The sequence below is a fragment of the Equus caballus genome, chromosome 1 (genome assembly GCF_041296265.1).
Source record: "Equus caballus isolate H_3958 breed thoroughbred chromosome 1, TB-T2T, whole genome shotgun sequence".
Taxonomy (NCBI): domain Eukaryota; kingdom Metazoa; phylum Chordata; class Mammalia; order Perissodactyla; family Equidae; genus Equus; species Equus caballus.
The window spans coordinates 92277000-92302330 of record NC_091684.1 but is presented as its reverse complement, the minus strand read 5'-3'; the positions used below and the strand labels follow the sequence as shown (position 1 = coordinate 92302330).

At 38.1% G+C, this 25331-nt stretch overlaps 1 protein-coding gene across 21 annotated transcripts in view; it reads left to right on the top strand.

The window, feature by feature from the left end:
- The window catches only part of MARCHF8 (membrane associated ring-CH-type finger 8), a 113474-nt gene that overhangs the window by 11530 nt on the left and 76613 nt on the right, over positions 1–25331 (top strand). For 3 of the 21 annotated variants that reach the window (XM_070229515.1, XM_070229522.1, XM_070229482.1), the window contains exon 2: positions 8224–8374. The exons of 16 other annotated variants lie outside the window; for them this stretch is intronic. The gene's annotated coding sequence lies outside the window, so the exon portion shown is untranslated. Of the gene's footprint in view, positions 1–406; positions 547–8223; positions 8375–25331 lie in introns of those variants that run through there. 2 more of the 21 variants (XM_070229567.1, XM_023647908.2) reach the window with 1 other exon arrangement.

Here is a 25331-nt window from a genome sequence, read left to right as displayed (position 1 = left end):
GGCGGGCTTCTGAACCTTAGCACTATTGACATTGGGGCTGGATAATTCTGTGTTGTGGGGGCTGTCTTGTACATTGTAGGAATCTTAGCAGCATCCCTCCCCTCTCCCCACTAGATGCCAGTGGCACCCCCACAGTTATGGCAACCAAAAATATCTCCAAGACATTGCCAGAAGTCCCCCGGGTGGCAAAATCACCCCATAAGTTAGAAGCACCAACTTACGGATGCTTCTGAGCCAGCGCTCTGCCATAGTTATCATCCTCCTCCCATCTGGTTTCTCCATGTTGCCAGCCTTGCTCACAGCCTCCTCCCCTTGCCTGTGCTCTGCTAAGCTAGTTAGGTGGAAGGTTGCCAAGTGGAAGGTGGAGTCGGTGGGGAGTAGGGCAGGACTGGAGTCAGGTGTGGCACTGGGTAGTGGCTGAGCGCTGCAGCACATAGATGGGTGTGTTTTTTGGTGACAGCTAATGATCAGACTTAGAAACAAATGTTCTTTGACACGAAAGTGCTGACAATGACGTTGGTGGTCCTAGCATACAATACTAATCAGGTATGTGACATTTTCGTGTTGTCTGAAACCTGCCTTGAGAGTCTAGGGTTTTGAAAGAAAGCTCCAGGGATGTTTTCTCCTTAATGTTTTTATTTGAAGAAGCAGAAAAAAGAAAAACTGCTTCTTGATGAACTTCTATGTTCAATTTAGATTTCATTTTTGGGGTGACTTTAGTAGTTAGATAAAGTCAGTAATTTTTTTTAAGTGTATGAAATGAGGTGGGAGAATTTATAAATATAAGCAGCAGATGTTTAATGAGTACAGCTGGGGACGGTACCATGCCCTCAAGAAATGCTGAGTGCTGAGGGAGCCAGGCGGGTAACTGCGAATGGTACCACCATGTAAGGAGTGGTCGCTCTGTCTTGGGCCAGGCAGGTGGTGCGAGGTGGGCAGGAGGGATGTCATAGATAAACTGGAGAATTGGAACGGGTGTTCGCAGTCCTTGTTTATATTAATTTTCAAACAGTCAATGTTAGTTATTAGTACTCTTATTCTGGGCTTTAAGAATTGTCTTTTACCTAGTCAAGGTCATCCTGAATGCCCATTTTTATAAGTTTTATTCTCTTAACATTTATTGCATAACATTTCCCATTTTTAATAATTTGTAGTGACTGTATATTGCATTTTATGGTTATATCCTAATTAACCATTTCCATATTGTTTGACATATATCTTATTTTAAATAATTTTGCTGCTGTAAATATTCTTTGATGAATGAATATCTTTGGGCATACATTTTAATCCGCAGTTTAGATTTTTTTTTAAGCATAGTGTCATGAATTAGAGTCACTGGGTGAGATGGACATTTTGATCGTATGGCTAACCTTTCTTACTGGAAGGTTCTAATGAACACTCCCAGTAGCAGGGTGGTGAGTGGCCATTTTAGGGCTCCCTTGCCAACCTTGGGTGTTTTTAAAAAAGAAAAGAACTAATTTAACAGATGGAAAACATCTCATTGTTGTCTTTCTTTGCCTGTTTAAATTGTTAGTGAAGTTGACATTTTGTTGTTTTTCTTTTTCCTTTAAAAGTTTGTTAGTTTCTTTTGTAAACTGGCTGTTCATGTCCTTTTCTCATTAATCTTTTGGGTTGTTACTGCTTTTTTTCTGACTCCTTTATATAGTTTCTTTATATATGAAAGGAAGTAACCTTTTGTCTGTCATGTTTGTCAAAAACACTTTTCCAGTTTTTCAATTATGTCTTTTGCCTTATGTGTAACTTTTTATTTTGATACGATTTCAAACTTAACAGAAAAAGTATAAGAGGAGTACAAAGAATTACCACATATCCTTTACTAAGATTCACCAATTGTTTATATTTTACCCCATTAGCTTTATCACACTCGATGTGTATATATATATAAAAATGCATTTTTTCCTGATTCATTTGAGTCTAAGTTGTATATTTTCTAAGAACCAGGGCATTTTCTTATATAATCACAGTACAATTATTTGCCAAGAAATTTAATAATTGATAGAGTGTTATCTAATTCACATTTCACAGTGCCTTTTCAACCATTGTCCCTATATTGTCCTTTATTGCTCTTTTGTTTCCCCTGTTCCGTATCCAGTCCAGAATCACACTGAGGGAGCTCGAGTGGCACAGTTGGTTAGCGCGCGGTACTTATACAGAATCACACAGAATTTTTTTTGCTTTGTATGCATCACTTTTATTGCCTTTGCCAAGAATTATGTGAACGTGTGCCAAAACTGACACAACCGTTTGGAATGGGTGGAGATCACCAACTCTTATCCTTACGGTGTGGCCACATGCTGTCTCTGTTTAGATGATGTAAAAATACCAAGTTGGTATAGTTAATAAAACGAGCTGTGATATAAGTGATAGTTAAGAAGTCCGGCTCCCTGAACGAACACTGTGAGACGGCTGACATAACAACCTTGCTGGAAAATGGGATGGTGAATAACAGAATGTCCCTCAAGTTGTGCTTGTCTGAAGTTTCCTCTTGGTTACATTCAGGTTATGCATTTTAGACAGGGATAACACAAAAGTGATTTTTGTTTTTCTCAGTGCAACATATTAGGAGCCACCTGATAATAGTTCCAGTATTGATGATTGCTTTGGGCACTTGGTTAAGTTGCTATCTGTCAGATTTCTCTACTGCCAAGATACAGTTTTTCCCTTTGAAGTTCATAAGTATTGATATTATATAGCTATCCTGTTCCTCATCAAACTTTCACCCGCTAGTTTTAGCGTCCAGTGATGATTTTCCAACTCTGTATTTCCTTCTGTATTTATTAATGGACATTCTGCTGTAGAGCAGAGCTTTCCTCCCTCCACCCCCCCATTTATTTTTTTATTTGAATGATTCATAGATATATTCTTATTTAGTGGCCTAGAATTCATTATTCTAATTATTTTGATACTCAAATTGTCCTAGATTTGGTCCACGTGAAGCTTTTCAGTCTGGCTCTTGTGTCCATTTTGTATGTCTCCACAATTCTTTGCGCACTTACTTGCTTTCTGGTGCAACAGGATGCTCTGGGCTCCGTTTGTGTGCTCAACCCTCGAGTCAACTTTCTCCAAGGATCCTTGTTCCTTTTAGTGGGAAACAAGACCTGGGGCGTGATGTGCTTATTGCAACTAGTGTGTCTTACTTCTAAGCCCTCTTAGTGGACAGAGCTAGCATATGTTGTATTTTTTGCTTATACGTCTACGTATACACCTGTATGTATATTAAAAACTGTGATTTCATATGCTGCCAATGTTAATCCAACACCACAGGGAGACATTCTAGTGTCCCTCCTTACGGTGAATTTTGTCAAATGCTTTTGCATCTTGTTTACACTCATGGTGCAAAGATATTCTATGTTTATTTTTAGCAGTTTTATATTTTAGGTTTAGATCTATGATCTGTCTCAAATTATTTTTTGTTTATGGTGAAATAGGAGTTGAAGTTCATCTTTTTTTCTATATGGATATCTAATTGCTCCAGCACCATTTGTTGAAAAGGCTTTCCATTCTCTCTCTTTTTTTTTCTGCTTTATCTCCCTCAATCCCCCTGGTACATAGTTGTATATCTTAGTTGCTGGTCCTTCTAGTTGTGGCATGTGGGATGCCGCCTCACCATGGCCTGACGAGCGGTGCCATGTCTGCACCCAGGATCCGAACCCGTGAAACCCTGGGCTGCCTCAACAGAGCACATGAACTCAACCACTCGGCCACTGGGCCGGCCCCCTCCATTCTCTTTTGAATTGCTTTGGTGCCTCTTTTGAAAATCAATTGACTGATTAAGTGTGAGTCTATTCCTGGACACTCTCTTCTGATCTACGTCTGCCCCTAGGCCAGGACCATGCTTTGATGATTACTGTAGCTTTGTGACTCTTGAAGTCACATAATGTAAGGCCTTCAACTTCATTCTTTTTCAGGATTGTTTTGGCTGTGCTAGATCTTTTGCATTTCCATGTAAATTTTAGAATCAAATGGCCAATTTCTGTAAAAATACCTAGTAGGAATATGAATGGAATTCTGATTTGGGCACAATCAATATCTTTACCCTATTGAATCTTCCAAATTACAAAGAAGATGTACGTCTCCAATTCTTGAGATATTTAATTTCTCTCAGCTGTGTTTTATAGTTTTCAGTGTATGGAACATGCATGTCTTTTGTTAAAATTATTCAAATTACTCTGCTTTATGACATTAAGATAAGTTTTTAGAGTTTCATTTTCTTTTTGATGCTAGTATATAGAAATACATTTGTATTTTGTGTGTTGTACTTGCATCGTGTAAACTTGCTGAATTGACTTAGATTTCTTAGGAATTTCTTTCTTAGCAATTATGTAGCCTGTGAAAAGAAACATCTTCTTTTCCAATTTTTATGCCTTGTATTTCTTTTCCCTGCCATATTACACTGCCTAGGGCATTCTGTATTTTGTTGAGTGGAAGTGGTGAGAATGGGCTTCCTTGCCTTATAGCCAGTTGTAGAGGGGAAATCCTCAGGATTTCGTTATTAAATGTTATTTGCTGTACATTTATATGATTGAGGAAATTTCTTTCTGTTTCTAGTGTGTTGTGAGTTTTTTAAAAAGCTGAATGGATGTTGATTTTTGTCACATGGTTTTGTTGCATCTGTTATTATGTTAAATGACATTGACTTTCAAATGTTAATCTATCTTTATATTCCTGAGAGAAACCCCACTTTGTCATGATAGATTACTCTTTTTTAAGTTACTGATTTTGATTTTTCCATTAGTTTGCCAAGGATGTTTTCATCTGCGTTCATAAACCATGTTCATGATAAGTAGTTTTTTTGTAGTTTTCATGAAATGTAGCTTTTTTGTAATTTTTTTTAGGTTTTGGTAATAGGTTTATGCAGAGCATCTAAAATGAATTGGGAAGTGTTTCCTCCTTTCTTTTCTTCTTCATATGTTTGATAGAATTCACCAGTGAAACCATCTGAGTGATGTTTTCTTTTTGCAGACGGATAGGGTAACAAATTCAATTTATCTAGCAGATATATAGCCATCCAGATTTTTAGAGTGTCATCTTGTGTCATTTGTGTTTTCCTTATTACTAGTGTTTGCATGGTGTATCTTTTTCCATTCTCTTACTTTTAAACTGTGTCTTTATATTCGAAGTATATCCCTTGTAGACATGATATAGTTGAGTCTTGGTTTTTCTTTTTCCAGTCTGACAATCTCTTCCTTTTAATTGGAATATTTAGTCCCTTTCTATTTAATATACTTATCAATACACAGTTGATCCTCATTATTCATGGATTCTATATCTGCAGCTTTGCCTGCTTGCTAAAATTTATTAGTAACCCCAAAATCAGTATTCTCAGTGCTCTCATGGTCATTCACAGACATGCACAGAGCAGTGAAAAATTTGAGTTGTTTGAGATGCACACCCCCAGCTGAGGTTGAACAAATTGATACTCTGCTTTCATGTTTCATCCTCATAGTGCCTTGTTTTTCACATATTTGTACTTTTTTGTTGATGATTTCACTGTTTAAAATTGCGCATGAGCATAGTGCTGAGGTGCTGTCTGGTGTTCCTAAGTTCAAGAACGTCATGATGTGCCTTACAGAGAAAATAGCCTTGTTAGATAAGCTGCTTCCAGGCGTGTGTTATAGTGCTATTGGTCATGAGTTCAATGTTAATGAGTCAACAATATATATTTGCTAAATAAGGTGTCTTTAAAGAGGAGCAAACATGAAACAAGGTTATGTATTGATTGGTTGACTGAAGTGTGGTGACCAGAGCCTCACGGGAACCTAACCCTGTGTTTCCCCAGGAGCAGTGGTTCCATACTCAGTAATTGAGTGTTCGGGGTGACTTTATAGAACATAACTACTGCAAATAATGAGAATTGACTGTAGTTGGGTTTAGATCTCTTTTTTTTCTTTTCTTTTTCTGTTACTCTTTTCCCCTAGAGGGTAAATTGACTATCTTTTAGTATTCCATTTAACAACTTTTTTTAATTATTGCATTTGCAATTGCAACATTCACTCTTAACTTATCCCAGTCTGTCTACTCTTAGAGTTAATATTATACCACTCCTCATAAAATATAAAAACCTTGCAACAGTATAATCCCACTGTTGCCTCATTCATTGTATTATTGTCATATATTTTACATATACCTACATTTTAAGCCCCAGTGTTATACTTCTTGCATTAAACAGCCAGTGTCTTCTAAAGAAATTGAGGAGAAAATGAAAGAGAGTTCTTTATATTTACCCATGTATTTACCATTTCTAGTACCCTTCATTCCTTTGTATAGATCTTAGTTTTTAATCAGGTTTCATTTGCTAGGGATGAATTTCCTAGTTTTTGTTTATCTGAACATCTTTATTTTGCCTTAGTTTTTGAAGGATATTTTTGCTGCATATGGGATTCTGGGTTGACAGTTTTTTCTTCCAGCATTATAGATATTGTTTCATTGTTTTTTGGCTTCTTTTATCTGATAAAAAGTCAGTTTTCATTCATATTATTGTTACTGTTAGTGTAATTATTATTTCTTTGTAGGTGCTTTCAAAAATTTTCTCTTTATTTTTGGTTTTCAGCTGTTTTCTGATATGCTCAGGTACAATTCTGTTTATATTCATCCTACTTAGTGTTCACTGAGTTTCTTGGATTTATAAATCAGTGGGGGTTTTTTTAGTGAAATTTGGGGTATTATATTTTCAGATATTTTTTTCTGCTCCAATTTTCCCATCTTTGTCTCCAGTTGTATGGACAGGTTTGGGAGAGTTCATTTTTGTCCAATTTTTTTTTCCTCCATTTTTCGGCTTGGGTAACTTCTATTGGTTTGTCTGCCAATTCACTGACTCTTCTGCCATCTTCAATCTATTAAGATCATCCAGTGATTTTTTTGTTTTAACTTTTTATTCTTTTCAGTTCTAGGATTTCCATTTGGTTCTTTTTCATAGTTTTCATTTCTCAGTTGAGACTTCCACTCATTAAGACCATGTTTTGTCAACTCTCTCTCACTTACACTGGGTAACAGCTGCAATAAGCCTATTTCTTCTGATAATATTATAGTCGTTCCTTTTTTCTTTTAATTAATAGTTACTTGACAACATTTTTAATCCTTTTACTTTCAACTTCTTGTGTTATTATTCATTGGGTATGTCTTGTGTAAGCCCTTTATAACTAGAGCTGTTTATATTTTATAAAATAATCTTATAATCTGTGTTTTAATTGGCAATTTTAATTTGTTTATGTATATTATGATTATTGATACATTTTCGGTGCCATTTTACTTTATGCTTTCTGTTTGCACTTTTCTATGCTGATTTTTTCTCTTTCTTTTTTGTTCTTTTAAAAAAAAAAAGGTTTTTGCACTTTTCTTATGGTATTTTCTCCCTTGTTGGTTTGGGAGTTTTTTTCATGGTTTATTCTTGAAATATTACTATAGAGTTTTAAGTTAACAAAACTGGAAGTTAGCGATATCTTAATTGCCCTCTAAAAAAATACAAAGACTTTAAAATATTTTAACTCTAATGACCTCTCCTTCTTCACACCTTTACTTAAGCAGTTTGTTTTTCAGATTTCTGTTTTCTCTCTTTACAAATTGCAAACCGTTATTATTTTTAGCCTGGGAAATGTTTGTTTACAGTTACTTGCATGTTTACCAGTACTTGTATATTATTTCTTCTGCCATCTCACATCTTGTTTCTGAGATAATTTTCCATTTTTCTGCAGTATATTCTTTCAAAGTTTTTTAGTGAAGGTCTGCTGGTAATAAACTCTTTATATTATTGTTTATTTGGAAATATTTTTATTTCATCTTCATTATTGAAGTATAGTTTTGCCGGGCATACAATGCTGGATGACAGTTACGTTTTCTCTGTAGTTTGAAGATTATATTCGGCTGTCTTCTGGCTTTTGTTGCTGTTGGTGAGAATTGTCTAGCAAAATCTAACTGTAGTAATCTGTTCTTTATCTCTGGCTGTTTTAAAATTTTTTCTTTGGCTTTGTAATTTGCTACAATGTGTCTAGGTGTTGAGTTCTTTTTATTTATACTACTTGCTGTATATTATGTTTGCTGAATCTTCATCCAGGTCTTTCATCTGTTTTTGAAAGTTCTTAGCTCTTATCTCTTCAAATATTGTTTCTGTTGTTTGTTCTTTCTGCTGGCTCTCACTCATAGAGACACATTTCTTTGTGTATATGGTAAATTTTGGTCATTAGCTTTTTCTTTGTTTCTTTTCAGATTTAGTCTGTGGGAGTCTAAAGGACCTCAATTGGAGATATTTTCCTCAAGAGACCATTCGAATATGAATTCTGCTAGGAAGTAGGGAGCACTTTTGTCCTGGATGATGTTACCCACTTTTCAGAGTACCAGTACTCAGTACTCATTACAGGTACATTTTATTTAGCTGGCCTTGTGAGTGGAAAGGGATGCTAACAACTTCTTGATCAATTTATCCATTATCCTCCTGATTCTAACTTTACCTTAAGCCCCCAGTCCTTCTGGAGCTACCCAGTGTTGTCAGTTCCTCAGCTTTCTGCACAAGTTTTATAATGTAAATTAGCTGTCTCAGGGCTTCCCGGCTGCCAGCTTAGAATTCATCATTTTTGGGCCTGCTGAATCAGTTACTATTCATGGCCCTGCTCCATTGTGTGGATGTACCACAGTTTTTTTACCCACTCACCTACTGAAGGACATTTTGGTCTCTTCCAAGTTTAGGCAATTATGAATAAAACTGCTATAAACATCCATGTGCAGGCTTTTGTGTGGACATAAGCTTTCACTTCATTTGGGTAAATACCAAGGAATGTGATTGCTGGATAATATGGTAAGAGTAAGTTTAGTTTTGTAAGAAACCTCCAAACTGTCTTCCGAAGTGGCTGAACCATTTTGGATTCCCACCAGCAGTGAATGAGAATTCCTGTTCCTCCGCATCTTCACCAGCATTTGGTGGTGGTGTCAGTGTTCTTGACTTTGGCCATTCTAATAGGTGTATAGTGGTATCCCATTGTTGTTTTCATTTGCATTTCCCTGGTAACATATGATGTGAAACATCTTTTCATGTTCTTATTTGCCATTTATATATCTTCCTTGGTGAGGTGTCTGTTAAGGTCTTTGGCACCTGTTTTAATCAGGTTGGTTGTTGTTGAGTTTCAAGAGTTCTTTGGATATTTCAGATAACAGTCCTTTATCAGATGCGTCTCTTACAAATATTTTCTCCCAGCTTGTGGTTTGTCTTAGCATTCTCTTGATATATTGATTTTTAAATTTTGAATTAATTATTGGTGGTGTCATGAATTAGGATGGTCTTACTTCACATACTAGATAGCACTTCTATGAAATCAATACATTTAAGTAGATAGCTCATTAATGTAATTGCAACTTTCCTAATAGAAATGACGTTATGATTGGTGATGAAATTAAGCAGAATGGAATTGAAACTATAAGTAATAGAACCAGACTTTCTTTTACCAACTCTTAGCAAAATGCTCAAAGTAAGTCTGTACTGTCATACTATCTAAAGAGTGAGGGTCTTCTCTAATCTCTTGTCTGATCAGAGTAACTACATATGAAGTATTTAAATAAAAAAATGATGAAATTTTTGGCTCACTTCTTTTAAACATATTCTCTAGTTATTTGTTACCGTTTTTGAATGAACTGGACAAATGTCCTGCCATCATAGAAAATTGGAATTCTTTCCTGTGTGTGCAGAGGACATAGTTTTATCATAAAGAACTAGGAAAGGGACTATGTTATTTTTTTCTTATTCCTTTTTTCTCCTTGCCTCATTTCCCTTGCATATTTACATATATCTTATCATTGTAAGTGTCATATATAAGGCTTTTTGATTTTAAGGAACAGAAACTCGCTTGAGTGTTTTTTTTAAAGTGTTTATTTTAAGCCCACAAGGAAACTGGAGCTGAAAGGCTGTCAGGATCTGACATCATTCTAGGGACCAGACACATTTATTGGCTCATTGCATCTCTGCTGTTCTCTTCATGTCTGCTTCATATTTTCCTTGAGGCCAGAAGGTTTCCTCATCCTCTGTGATATCTTTTCTCTGTTTCATATCTTCTGTTCATGGTCATTAACTCCCTCTGACCTTAGCCTTGCTTGTGAATCTTTGAGGATCTTCCTTTACTCCATGTATCCTCTCAGCTTCAACTCCTTTTATTAAGTGCCTAATTCCTAGTGTGGGTTCTGGACCTGTGTGTCCAGATTCCATATGCCAGTTTACCTAAGTAGCCTCTCCCCAGCCTGTGTGTTGGTTATCCTTGGGTCTGATGCTTATCTGTGTGTTGGGAGAAGGAAGGTTCATGAGATCAAAACCTCCCTCGGCTGGGTGCCCTGATGACATGTCTAGCTTATATCCTTCTAAGCTGTTTAAAATTCTTTGTGGAACCATGAACGATATAAAAATAAAAGCTGTCCAACCTAGAAAATTAATAATCCTGTTGCAGAAATAAGTTTGGCGAATTAAAAATTCTTATCCTGTTTATTCTTGTGTGAAAACTATGATAAATGTAATGCACACTTGGAATTTTTTGTTTCTGAGATTTCAGCCAAGAAAGAAATGCAGATTTCCAGTCATATTTATGGAGGCTTTATTCTCAGAGATTTAATGTTCATGTTTATTGAAATATCAGTATCTGTAAGAGCATCTCCAATTAAGTGAAAACAAATTTTTATGTGTTTGAGTCAGTAATACAAGAAATGGTTTTAGGGACCATTTTATTTCTTAAAAATCCTTCATATTGTGTTCTGTAATACAAAGTCAAATGAAAAATCATAGCATGTTTGTGGATGGTAGACATTTAACTATCATCTTTATACCACTGTACAGTTTGCAAAACACTTTCCACTTTTGTTATGTCATTCATTCTTTTTAGAGCCATAAGTTAAAACGCATAAAGGCAAAAGGACAAGAGGAGCCCTGCTAAATGAGGAAACTAAGAAAGGCCCGGGCCAGTCTTCACAGCTTGCTGAATCAGAGCACAGCATCAGCAAGGCTTGGGCTGCGGCTAGGCTTGCTGCTACCATCTAGACTAACCCTCCCCAGCTGAGAGACCTTGAGCATGCCAGTCCACTCTTCTGTCTCAGTTCCCCAAGGGTAAAATGTGGATAGTAGTAGGATCGGTCTCATACAGTTGTGAGGATTGGTTTAATTAGTACCATAGTCCCCACTTATCCACAGTTTCGCTTTCTGTGGCTTGTTATCTATGGTCAACCACAGTCAGAAAATATTAAATGGAAAATTAAAGAAATAAACAATTTATAAGTTTTAAATTGCTCGCTGTTCTGAGTAGCGTGATGAAATCTTGCGCCCTCCCGCTCCCTCCCACCCAGGACGTGAATCATGCCTTTGTCCAGCGTGTCTGCATTGTATACACTACCCATCTGTCAGTCAGTAGCCCTCTCGGTTATGATATTGACTGTCACGGTATCTCAGTGGTTGTGTTCAAGTAACCCTTATTTTACTTACTAATGGCCCCAAAGTGCAAGAGTAATAGTGCTGGCAATTTGGATATGCCAAAGAGAAGATATTGTTGTTACTCTCTTACTGTGCCTAATTTATAAATTAAACTCTATCATAGGTAAGTATGTATAGGAAAAAACATAGTATATATAGGGTTTGGCACTATCCATGGTTTCAGGCATTCACTGGGATCTTGCAACATATTCCTCCTGGATAAGGCGGGGACTGCCATGTATGTGAAGTGTGTGGAACTGGCCTATGGTGCAGTAAGCTCTCTGTTAGTGTTTGTTCTGGCACAGGCTCACTAGCAGTGGCAAACACAGGTCTCAGACTAGGTTCCCTGACTCTGAACCTTGTACTTTTATATTGTGCTGCCTCTGATGGCCTATTAAGTTTATGATGTTTTTACTAACTTCTAAATTCCAGACAATTAGAACAAGGCTAGAGTTATTCATTCTTTTCCTAAGACTTATATTCTTCCTGAATGATTGAAATTGCCAGGAAATTATTACTTTTTAAACCACAGCTTTTCTAAGATATATTCACTTGGAATATTTATTTGATTTAAGAAGTCAAGAATTGCTGGGGCCAGCCCGGTGGCACAGCGGTTAAGTGCACACGTTCCACTTCAGCAGCCAGGGGTTCGCAGGTTTGGATCCCAGGTGCGGACATGGCACTGCTTGGCACGCCATGCTGTGGTAGGCGTCACACATATAAAGTAGAGGAAGATGGGCACGATGTTAGCTCAGGGCCAGTCTTCCTCAGCAAGAAGAGGAGGATTGGCAGCAGACGTTAGCTCAGGGCTAATCTTCCTCAAAAAAAAAAAAAAAGAAAGAAAAGTCAAGAATTGTCAAAGCACAAATGCTTTGGGGATTTATTATAAATTCTGTATTAAATTTTACTGATTTTACTACATATTTCCTTCCCTTTAGGCCTCAAAATGCTCTATTTTATGTAGATTTTATTTCATCAAAATATAAGTTTTATTTGTGGAACTATATTTGTAAAAAAAAAAATCAGTCAGTATTGCAAAACTGAAAGTTCCCTATGAGTCCATTTTCTCCCTGGATGCTCGCCAGCTGCACTGTTAATAGTTGGATGTTAGACACAGGTATACATATGTGTGTTTGTGTGTACACACACACCCATGCACGGCCTGCTGGTGCTGGAGGCTGAACTGAGAGCTTCCACCCCTGTGCCCGGCATTGGCGGTGCAGCCACTGTTGCTAGTGCAAACGTTGTGTTGACAGGGCAACCATCGTGGCTGGGCCACCAGGATGATCATTATCATCCCTGCTGCTGTCGGTTTTATGGCTAGCAGCTGATGCTTCCTGTGCTGCTGATTCCTCGAAATTTTGCTGTTCTACAGAGCCTTTTTGAGATGTATCTTTAAATCTATTTGCAGTTCCCTTGTTTTAAGCAGCGTAGTGTGAGTGACGGACATCATGTTGTCCTCCAAGCCACTACTCTGTGCTCGTGTTCTATGACTTTCTAACTCAGACTCTTGCACTAGAGTGAATTGTAACCTCCCTCCTCCCCCCACTGGAGATTTCTCGGTCTTTTTTTGTAAACAAGCGTTTGGCAGGTCTGACCCTGCCAATACCTCAGTCATGTGCAAAATTTCTCTATCTTTCCTGGAGTGGTCCCAGTACAGGCTCATCTGGGAGCTGTGCTTCAGAAGAATACTGTTTGTATGAGAGTGATTTTCAGAGGTAGTGATTGACTCAGGATTCGTTTTCCTAAGATAGAAATACTAAAGTTAATGACAACTATAGTATTAGGCAGAAAAGTGTCAGTGATCATTTTCCTTACATATTTGTTAAATACTTATACCATGGTCGCTTATTGTTACCAAATGTATAGCCAAGTCATTATCATTATTTCTTTTGTAGGACTGAATAGGCATATTGAACTAAAAGTCTATTAAATGAGGTTTGGCACACTGCCTTCCTAAGTCCCTAATCTGAGGCGGCTGTTAGATTGGCACTGGGTACTTACTAGCAGTCTTGCCATCGTTGTTATGGGGGAGCCGGAGGAGCTGTAAGCCTCTGTTGAATGCAAACAACAGGACTACTACTTCTGTAGGCGGTGCTGCCTCCTTGACTTCTCTCAGCTGTGGGTGGGCCTGCTTCTTCTGGCCCCTTTCTCCCATTCAGAGTGACCCTGAAGCCACATTCCAGCCCTGTCCTCCTCTCTGCACAGGGCTTCCTATGGATCTTCTGTCATAGTCATACTTCTGATCTCTCCCTTTTCCTTCAAGGATGAGTTTTTTGTTGTTGTTGTTTTAATGTGCTATTATTGTGCTAGTGAGCCATAAAGTTTATTGTCAGAACAATTATACTTTAAAAGCTGTCATGGTAGCTAGAGGCATGTATAAGATAGAATAGGCAATGAATAGAAAGTATTAAGAATAAGCATCTTTTGTTTAATGGGTCTAGAGTTTCAGTCGTCGGAGTTGAAAAAGTTCTGGAGATCTTTTCACAGTAATGTGAAAACTACCAAACTGTACACCTAAAAATGGTTAATTTGATAAGTTTTGTTACATTTGTTTTACCACACACACACACACACACACAAACAATAAGCATCTTTTGTGGAATATAGACTTAAAAAGGTTAAGTGCAGGGTTTTAGATTTTTTACCTTATTTTTTATGCTTAGTTCTATTTATTCATTCTTCGCCACAAACTAAATTGACAGATTAAAGTTATTGGGGGGTTAACCAGAGCAGCGGAGATGTATAGCAAACAGAATTTATTCATTTGACATTTATCAAGCACCTCCTATGTAGCAGGGTCTGTGCTTTTAGTTTATAATTTAGAGAAGTAAGGGGCATGCACCCCAGAGGACAGACAGGTGAAAGAACACAAGCATTGCCACTTACACTGAAAGAATTATAGAAGAGGAAAACGTGAAGCTTATAGATGTACAGTCATTCGTCACATTTTAAAAACTTAGTTATGAAAAACTGAAAATATATGCAAAAGTAGAGGAATAGTACAATGAACTGTGTGTCTGTCCCCAGCTGGCATCCACTCACGCTTCTTTTGTCTCCTTATACTCCCGCTCCCACTGTATCTTTGATGCAAATTCTAGTTAACATATCATTTTATCTAAATATTTTAGTACTTTCACTGAAAGATAAGGGCTGTTTTCTTAAAATTAGTCACAATACCACTATCACCCCAAAGTTATTTCATGCTTTTTTTTTTTTGCAGTTGATTTGTTTGAGTCAGGATCTGAGGAAGGTACATCCATATACTACATTCAGTTAATATGTTTTCCTTAATATCTTTTAACCTGTAGATTCCACTTGCTATTTACTTTCTTTGTTCTTAAAATATGTTTGCTGAAGAAATCTTGTCATTTATCTTGTCAAGGTGCCCATACTATGAATTTTTGCTGAATGCATCCCAGTGGTGTCATTTAACATGTTTGTTCCCCAGCCCCACCCCATGCTTCTTGTAACCTTAATGTTAGTTTTGGAGGTTTGATTTGATTTAGGTTTATTTTTGTTGCAAAAATATTTCATAGAAGGCGGTTTCCAATAGCATATAATGTCTGTTTTTTTCTTTGTGATATTAGTGGCCACTTAGAACTTGAATAGAGTCATTATTTAATCAAGGATTTGCAAGATCTTACTGTTTTAATTTCACCATTTCTTCATTTATTAGCTGTAATACTTTTATAGAGAAGTTTCTCTTTATCAATTATTTGTCTGCCTGGAGGTACAGTTCATATAGGGCAAACAGGTTAAGTGAGTGATTCTTTCCCATTATTTATAACTCTTGGAGGGCCCTTAATATCTCCAAAGATGACCAATGATTTTTTCTTTATTTTTAAAGATATCATTATGAACACATGAATTTTAACATATATGATTATTTTTTAAGTCCATCATAGTTTGTTTTTTTTTTGAGGAAGATTAGCCCTGAGCTAACTACTGCCAATCCTCCTCTTTTTGCTGAGGAAGACTGGCCCTGAGCTAACATCTGTGCCAGTCTTCCTCTACTTTATATATGGGATGCCTACCACAGCATGGTGTACCAAGCGGTGCCATGTCCACACCTGGGATCCAAACCGGGGTTTGTCCACACCCGGGATCAGAACCGGTGAACCTGGGGCTGCGGAAGCAGAACGTGCGCACTTAACCACTGCGCCACCAGGCCGGCCCCTCTTGGGTCCTTTTGACATGAACGCCTTTGATGCCATCTTGCTTTCTGGCATGACAAGATGTCCAGGCTCATCTTGTACATTTCCAACTATAGAATCAGCCCTTTCTTCCACGAGCCCTGGTTCCTTTAGTGGATGTTGTGTTTAGAGACCACAGTTGAGATACCACACGGTGGTCATTGCCTCTATGCTTTTTGAGTGGACAGAGCTGGGAAATTTGTTGTTTCTAACAGAAAATACTTCATGAGTTTAATACTGATTTTTCCATTTCAAATTTAGGAATAGAGGATTTTACTGAACTTCTCTGATTTCATATTTCTGTCTCATGCTGAAAGTCTTGGTTCCTAACAATATTGATACCATACTTATTTATCAATATTATTACTAACAATATGATTACTGAAAATGGTTTAAGAATTAAAAAGCATTTTTCTCCAATTCTTTTTATTCTTAGGATAGATTCCTCTAGGGATGTGGGGTGAAATTGTGTTTTAAATCATTTGAAATAATTCCTTTTTGTGTGGTTACACCAGTGATTCAATAAATATTTAGGTTTGTTTCATTTTGCTTTTGAATTTTAGAGATTAAAAAGTTTTCTGATTTTTTGTTGTTGTTGTTAATAATTATGGGAAACATGCACAGGTCCCAGAGTCAAGTGTGCGGAACAAGGTAGAATCAAAAAAGGCTACGTTTGATCCTTGTTCCCTCCATCCTGTTCCTCTGTCCCCCTTACTTCATTTAAAACATAAAAGCAAATGTGTGTGCATGCATGTGCACGCACGTGTACGTATTTGTAACTGCCTCCCAAACTCCTCCTAGTTGAATGGTAGCACACGGTGTGTAATTTTCTCCCCTTGCTTTTTTACTCTTACTGTTATTTCCTGGAGATCCCTCAGTACAAGTGTATAGAGGTGTTCTTTGTGCCTTTTTGCAGCTGTGTCACATTCCATTGTGTGAATGTGCTGTGGCTTAGTCATCCAGTCACGTGTTGATGGACATTGAGATTGTTTTAGTCTCTTGCTGTTAAAATAGTGCATAGTAAATACTTGATACATATATGTTCTTTTGAAATTTTGCCACCATACAGGGGGATTTCGGTTTTAGGTAGAATAACTTGACTTCAGGAAGCATTCAGATTCAAGGTTACTTCTGCCGATGGATTGTTCTGGGAGCAGTGGGGAATGTGGGAGGCCAATCTTTTGACCTAGAGTAAGAGTCTTCTTTGAGTATGGGTCCATTTGTTGGAGTTCTGGATTATTGTTCTTTGATAAACTACATCTATACAATAACTTTATTTTCTAATTTTGGTTCTTCAAAGTAGATTGAAACTTTAGAAACTTTTGAAGCAATCTGATCACAGAATTCCAGTGTTTGGGATTTTTTTCCCCTGGTCTTTTGTAGTTGTCTTACTTATAACCAATTTATCAAAAAATTTTAAGGAAAATAATACGCCTTTATGGATAATTTCCAAAGTAGTCAACTTAGTTTTTATAGAAATAATAACTTTTTATTTTTGTAGCTACATTTTTGCTCATTTGTGATGAGTTTGCATAGTATTAAATTATCCAATTGCAGTAACGGGTACAACTGACATAAGTAGGTTTGGGTATGTTAAAAGAAAATTTTCCGCAGACAATTTACTGATCTAGTAGCTTTTATTCAACAATTCATGATTCGGCAGCATCTAATCTAGCAGCTAGAAAGCTCTGGAGAGCTGTACAGGTGGGAGAGATTTTTATCCACCAAAGTGAGCAGGAACAAGGAAATTATACTGGGCGTGTGCTGACTGGTTAAAGCAGGGTTGCTTTCCTTATATGGAGCAAAAAGGAGTCCCGGAGCAGCATCAGGTAACTTGTGCTGAGCAGGCCAGTGCTGATTGGTTGACCCCCAGGCCTTCCTTTTGTGGGAGACTCAAGCATAGACACTTCAGTTTTGGGTTGCTGAAGTGGGGTTTAGAATGAGCAGCTCCATCTTGGGCCTAATCTGGTTACTGTAACGGGTGTAAAGAGTAGATTTTTGATATGCACTTAACTCAGCTGGTGGGAGCAGAAATGTGCACATCGCTGAGAGTAGTGTACGAAACGTGAGCATTCTGTATGTTCTGGGCATTAGCTAATCCATTTTAGAGAGGGAATGGATAGCATCAGTCTCCTTCTGAAACTTCCCATTTCCCCATAGGAGCCTGGCACTTAAGAAGGTGCTCAGAAAATGTTGGATGAATCATGTCAAGTGTTTGAGTCAGACTGACTTTCTTATCCTTATGAAAATACGTGCTTGTCTGTTTGTTTGATTAGATTAATTGATTCAGATATTTTATGTCCTCCCAAAGAGAAGGGATTGACAGTGAGCTAAAAGTCTCTGAGACGTGATAGCTGACTTTAAAAACAAATAACTGTTTCCTGATTTACGTTTATATTACTTTTAAATTAGGTCTTGGGTTATTTTGTTGATTGACTGAAATATTTTTTCTCCAACTGTAGCTTTTTCACTAGAGTGCTATCTAGAGGAAAAAACTAACAAGAATGGGTTACAGGATCATAGGACAAACAATAAACCAAAGTTTTTTTACATTTACTACTTGTGTGCAAGTTAATGTATTATTAAAATTACCAATTTTTAATAGACTTTAACCACCTTTGGGATTTATCCGTAAGAAAATGGGGCTAGTGTTGCTTTTCTTTCTTTCAACTTACTGCTCTGTTATGGATTTACATGCATATCACAATCAGTGGGGCAGAAAGATTAGGAAACTAGAAGGATGCAAGGTTTCATCATAAGGAAATATTTCACGCCTGCTCTATATAGGGACTACTAAGGAAATACATGATGATCCAGAACATGTAGGGAATGCTAAAGAAATATGTAATGGTCCAGAAAGAATTCAGCCTTTTAAGTAGGCCAAGCTTTATACACTGCAGGGAATAATCTAAAAAATATAGTATATGGTATTAGTTCAGGGATCTCCAAAGAAATAGAACCAATAGGATCTCTCTCTCTCTCTGTATATATATGTATGTATTTATCTATACGTATGGAGAGAGAGAGAGAGAGGGATTTTGATTGATTGATTTTAAGAAATTGGCTCAAGCACTGTAAAGGCTGGCAAGTCCAAGATCTGTAGGGTAGGCTGGCAAGTCCAAGATCTGTAGGGTAGGCTGGCAGGCTGGGGACCCAGAGAAGAGTTGATTCTGGAGTTCCAATCTGAAGGCTTTCTGCTGGCAGAATTCTCTCTTCTTCCAGGGGAGGTCAGTCTTTTTTAATTAAGGCCTTCAAATGATTAGACAAGGCCTACCCATGTTGTGGAGGTAATGTGCTTTACTCAAACTCTACTGATTTAGGTGTTAATCACATCTAAAAATACACCTTCACAGAAACACCTAGAATAGCGTTTGACCAAATATATGGGTACTGTGGCCTGGTCAACTTGACACGTAAAATTAGCCATCTCATATATTGAAGGACCATTTTATATATGATTAAAATGTCAAACTGTAAAGGATATTGGGTAAGTGCTGTGGGTGGTAAGAAAGGGGAGGGGAACTTGTCTTGCTGTTTATTTTCTCACAGAGAAGATAAACTTTGAGATGTGCTCTTAAGGCTAGGGAGGTTTTGGGCTGGTGGGTAGAATGTGGAGAACATCCCAAGAGAGTGGATCAGAATGAACAAGGGTAGAGTTGACTGTGGCATGTACAGGGGTCCTTGAGATTTGTCCTGGCTGGACAGTCATCTGTTGGACAGTGAGGGAGGCAGGAGTGAATAGGTGAGGCAAGCCCCACTCTGTTTCTTCACTGGACTGCAGTAAGTAGAGAAGGTGCTGGCTCCAACCTGAGATGACAGCTGGTTGGCGCAGGGCTGTCTGCACTACCAGCACTATATGCTCCATTATATAGTGTGATGTGCTGAGAAGTCCTTTTGTAGGAAGTACTTCAAATGAAATACAACTACATTAGATTTTTCTGTTATAAAATGTGGCCAAAGTTCCTTCCTCTGTCAACTTAAAGCTGCTTTGAAAGACCCAGGCGTTGGTGAAGAAACATGAGATCTTAAATGGTGTGAATTGCTGCCACAAGTAATTTCTTGTCTCTAAGCCTTAAAATAATTTTGGGTCCATTATGCTGAAGTAGCAGTAGAGCCCAGTAACTTTTTTTCATGTTACAAATTAAAGAATTAATTAATTTTTAGATGTAATAAATGTAGTAACACTTTATAATAAAAAAACTCTACCAATAAATATAATAATTATTATCTGAGAGAAAAACAGCAAAAACAATGTGTGGTAAATTGGTACACGGTGGCCCCTAATGAATCATTTCCCCATGTCTCTTACTTTACCTTTGCAATGTGACTCTGCTTGTTTCTCCCATCAAATGGTAGAGTGTTTCCCTACCCTTGGCTCTGGGCTTTGTCAGGTGACTTAAACTGGCCGGTGGGACATCAGCAGACATGATGCAAGCAGAGGCGCCATGTGCAGTGGGCCAGCCCTCTCAGCAGGCTGCTGCCACTGGGTGAAGAAGCCTGGGAGGAAGACCACATGGAAAGGAAGGCCCAGCCTTCCCCACTGAGCCTATCCCCCCAGCTCACCTGGGCCCTGGCAGCAGCATGAGTCAGATAAGAGCAGCAGAAGAGCTGCCGAGCCACCCCATGGAACTGTGAAAAATAGCAAATGCTTGATGTTAAAGCAGCTAAGTTTTGGGTAGTCTGTTACCAAGCAATAGCAAATGGAAATGTCCTGTGATAAATGGCTAGAATCTACACGTGTAATTCTAATCCTGGCCTCATTACTGAACCCTCAAGGAGCCCACAGTCCAGTGCGGGAGGCAGGAGTATACGCAGGTCACTTTGTTTCAGTGTGGTGCGTGCCCAGGAAGGGCCCTGGGCTGCTGTGGCCTTGAGCTCTCTTCCATTCCCCTGTCTGTCTGTAAGGATCAGACACTCTCATCTGTGGGAAAGCATTGAAGGGCCCTTGGAGGAACTAGAGAAGTAAGACTATGTCTGTACTTCATTAGAGGCGTCTTCTGTCTCACAGTCAGTCAGACTTGCTCTTCTCTCTCTCAGAACTGAAGTCCTGTGAGAACCCCAACAAATCTCTCTCCCTTTTGTTGACTCTGATAGTTTCAGTATTCTTGTATTTGTCCTGTTAGCAAGGAAATACACATGGCTGTTCCTTAACTTTCCTCAGGTTCAGAATCTTCTAGAAAATGTAGCTGTTAGTCCACACTTTTTTCCCAGTAATCATGCCTGGTTCACCTAATTCACACACGTAGTGGAGTGGTTCTCCTGAGGTTTCCCGAGTCATTGCGGGAGTCAGCATGGCATGCACTGTCTCAGCTGAGTCCCTCCTGCCCTGCATTAGCTTCTCATTCGCTTGTGATCAGCCTTGGCTCCTCTCTCTTGCTGTGCTTCTTAGGCTTCTAAATTGAACACACTGCCCTTCACGTGCAGCACGTCCCCTTTCTCCTGGCTAAGCACTTGCTTTGGCCAAGGACTTCTAGCATGAGGTGCCATCAGTTTTCTCGAGGGGCCCATTCTCCTCCCACTGGGCAGCATTGTTGCGCATACCTGAGTCCCCTCTGCCCCTCTTCTTGGCTCCAGTCTTTAAGGTTGCATGTTGGAAAATTACTTTGACTAATCTACTGGAATAGTTTAAAGATATGGCTATAGCTTTATAGTTATAATAGTTTAAGGATATGGACTATAGTTTTAAAGTGTAGTATTTTTCTGTGTCTTGTGATATAAATTTGCAAGTGAACTCAAAATGATAAAGTTAAATATCTGTTATAAATTGGACCCAACTATTGAGGCACAGTGCCTTAAAATACTGGGGGAGGAGGAGGGCTGGCCCAGTAGCACAGTGGTTAAGTTCGCATGTTCTGCTTCTTGGCGGCCCAGGGTTCGCCAGTTCGGATCCCGGGTGCAGACATGGCACCGCTTGGCAAACGCCATGCTGTGGTAGGCGTCCCACATATAAAGTAGAAGAAGATGGGCACGGAGGTGAGCTCAGGGCCAGTCTTCCTCAGCAACAAGAGGAGGATTGGCAGTAGTTAGCTCAGGGCTAATCTTGCTCAAACAAAAAATAAATAAAATAAAATACTGGGGGTTTATTGTAAGGAAGATTGGCCCTGAGCTAACCTCTGTTGCCAGTCTTCCTCTTTTTGCTTGAGGAAGATTGTTGCTAAGCTAATATCTGTGCCAGTCTTCCTCTATTTTATGTGGGATGCTGCCACAGCATGGCTTGATGAGGGGTGCTACGTCTGCGTCCAGGACGTGAACCTGTAAACCTGGGCCACCGAAGCAGAGTGTGCGAATTCAACCACTATGCCACTGGGCCAGCCCCTAAAATATCCATTTTTGAATTATCTAAATTATTATCTTTCTTAGTTTTTTTTTTTAATATTCAATCCATTGCTTTTTTTTTTTTTTTTTTTCCTTTTTGCTGGGAAAGATTCACTCTGAGTTAACATCTGTTGCCAGTCTTGCCCTCTCTCTTTTTTTCTTCTCAAAGCCCAGGGCATAGTTGTATATTTTAGTTGTAGGTCCTTCTATTTCTTCTCTGTGAGCCACTGCCACAGCATGGCTGCTGACAGACGAGTGGTGGGATTCCGCGCCCCAGAACCAAACCTGGGCTGCCGAAGCAGAGCACACACCAAAGTTTAACTGCTAGGCTGTCAGGGTTGGCTCTTCCTCAAATTTTTAGCAAGTATACCCATTGCTTTGGTCAGTTGTCCCTCCATATAGACAAAAGTGCAGTAAAAATCATGCTCCTATTTAATACTTCAAATGTGGATTCCCTGTTATTTTCTTTATCCACGGTGATTGTAATATAACTCTTCTCTACCGTAATAAAGTCTGCAACACACCAGGCTTTATCTTTGTCTTTCCAACAGCAGTGTCACAGTGAGATAAAAAAGAAAAAAAATTGATATATTTTAGGTCCACTTTGTAAGTTGTCACAGGCTACCATATTTGGTAAAATATGTCTGTGAAACCTTGGGCGAGTTGCTTAACTTCTCTAAGCCATGTGTGAAATGGAGATAAAACCGTTTCTCTACCTCCTGGCACTGCTGTGAGAATTAAATGAGATAATGCACTCAGGATTTGCAGTTGCTTTCATCTGTTGCTCTTTTTCCTCCAGCATTATTATTCACAGGTGGTGTTTCTATACTTTTCAGTTTATTTCTTTGCTTTGTCATCTTTTTAAACCTTTTATACTTTGGATTTCATTTTCTTCTTATCTTCAGCATTGCTTATTTGTCATTCTTTTATGTGACATTGATTTTACTCTGTATTACCTCTAGTCGTGCTCTGAATTATTCCAGGGGACTTTGAAACTAACAAACTGGTCCTTTATTTGCTTCTGAGTAAACTTTATCTAGTCTGGGGATATGTTTGTGTGTTTTATGATTTCTTCACTTTTGGTAATTGCATATATATTTTCTGGTAGTTATTGCTTTTTTCTGTTACATATAAAATTTGTAATTCATTTTGATATTTTTTAATAAGCTCATTATTATTGAAGCTCATAGTGTTAACAGGCCAAGTCTAAATAACAAACCTTTGTCTCGGACTTCTTTTTTTAGTGAGTGGCTTATCCCTACCTTGTGGTTTAACTACCATCTTCCTTAGAATTCTCAGAACTTTGAAGTTTAATTTTGGTCTTCATTTCAGTAAAGGGTAGGCGTAGGGTAAACTTGATACCTTAAGGTTTGTGCCTTGCTATCCAGTGGCCTAGTGAGGGTGAGACAGTGGCTCAGATATGGGCTGCTTGTGGAAGAGCTTTCTTCCTGGGCTGAGTGAAGGGAATAAGGTACAGGTAGTGTGATGACATGTTTTGTGCCCTTATTTAACTGTGTAGGTATGTCTTCAGTAACTTGCTACCTATTCTGCATTGGATTTTTGACTCAAAGATTGAAATTTCTCACCTGTAACTTATGAAACTTAAGTTTTCTTCTGTCTTAAAAGAGCTTTATCAGTAATGCTTAACTTATAATTGTGGCCTTTTAGAGTTATTCTTAAAGATACTTGGATCACATTTCATTATATTTGAATTCCATTGCAATTTTGAACTTAGTCTGATGTGGTCAATCTGCAAATATTTAAAGATCAGTTGTTTCTTCCCAATTAATATGAATTGTACCAGGATGAAAAATATTGAATTTTTGTTAGTGTTTTCTAAATTTTCACATATAGTATTTCATCAACATTTGAGATCATGAACAGTGTTGGTTATAGTTTGAGTTACAAATAAAATTCCCAGCCAGTTCTGGCTCCTGTCTGAGAGAGATTGATTCAGCCAACATTTATTGAATGGATTTTATGTGATAGGCATTGACTAGAGAGAAGAGATACAAAGGTGAGCAAAATGAGATAGGATCTTGAGCTTTGGGGAGCTTACAGCCAGTAAGGGAAAGCATTAATTAAACAATTTTATAAATGTAAAATTCCAACTGGGATAATTGTTAATGAAGTAGAGGTTCTTCATTGATGCTATAAAGACCTGTAAATGTGGGATTTCCTGATGATGGTCAGATGTTAATTAGATCATGAGGGGAAGGAAGAGCATTGCTGGCAGAGAACAGCATTATATAAAGGCCCTGTGGTAACAAGGAGCTGAGAAATCTGAGGGGACTGAGAGAAGGCCACTGTTGCTGGACTGTAGAGGGAATGAGTGGTACAAAATGAGATTGGATAGATAAATAGGGGTCAAACCACATAGGGCCTTGTAGGCTGTGTTAAATGAGCATCTTGAGGTACAGTTTAGATGCTTACCCGTTGTAAGTGTGCACTTCAGTGAGGTTAAGAAATTTAGTTGTGCACTCTTTTTGAGACATTTCCATTGCCCCCAAAAGTTCCCTTATGCCTATTTGCAGTTAATGCCTGCTCCTACCCCCAATACTAGGCAACCACTGATCTGCCTTCTGTCCCTGTGAATTTGCCTTTTCAAGAAACTTCATGAAAATCGTACAATTTGTAATGTTTTGCATCTGACTTCTTTCACCTTGCATAATGTTTTTGAGGTTCATCCATGTAGTAGCATGTATCATTGGTTTGCTCCTTTTAGTTGCTGAATCTTATTTCATTGTGTGGATATGCCACATTTTATCTGTTTATCAGTTGATGGACATTTGGAATGTTTCCAGTTTTTGGCTATTATGTATAATGCTGCTATGAACATTCAAACATACTCTTGTCTTTGTGTGAAAATATGTTTTCTTTCTCTTGGGTGATTCCCAGGAGTAGACTTGCTAGGTCATGTGATAAGTTTATATTTAACTTTTTAAGAAACTGCCAAACTGTTTTCCAAGGTGTCTATACCACTTTACATTCTCACTGGCAATACGTACGTGATGGCTTCAGTTTCTCCACATCCTACAGTTGATATCGACTTTTTTATTATAGCCGTTCTAGTGGAGATATGTGTTATCTCATTGTGATTTTAATTTGCAGATCATTTCATGAGCTTATTAACTATTCATGTATCTTCTTTGGTGAAATGTCTATTAAAATCTTTTGCCCATTTTTAAATGGGGTTGTTTGTCTTCTTGAGTTGTGGGAGTTCTGTATATATTCTGGATACAAGTCTTTTATCAGATACATGATTGTCAAATATTTTTTTCCCAGTCTGTCTTTTCACTTTCTTAATGATATCTTTTAAAGCATAAAGGTCTTAAATTTGATGAAGTCTGATTTATCAGTATTTTCTT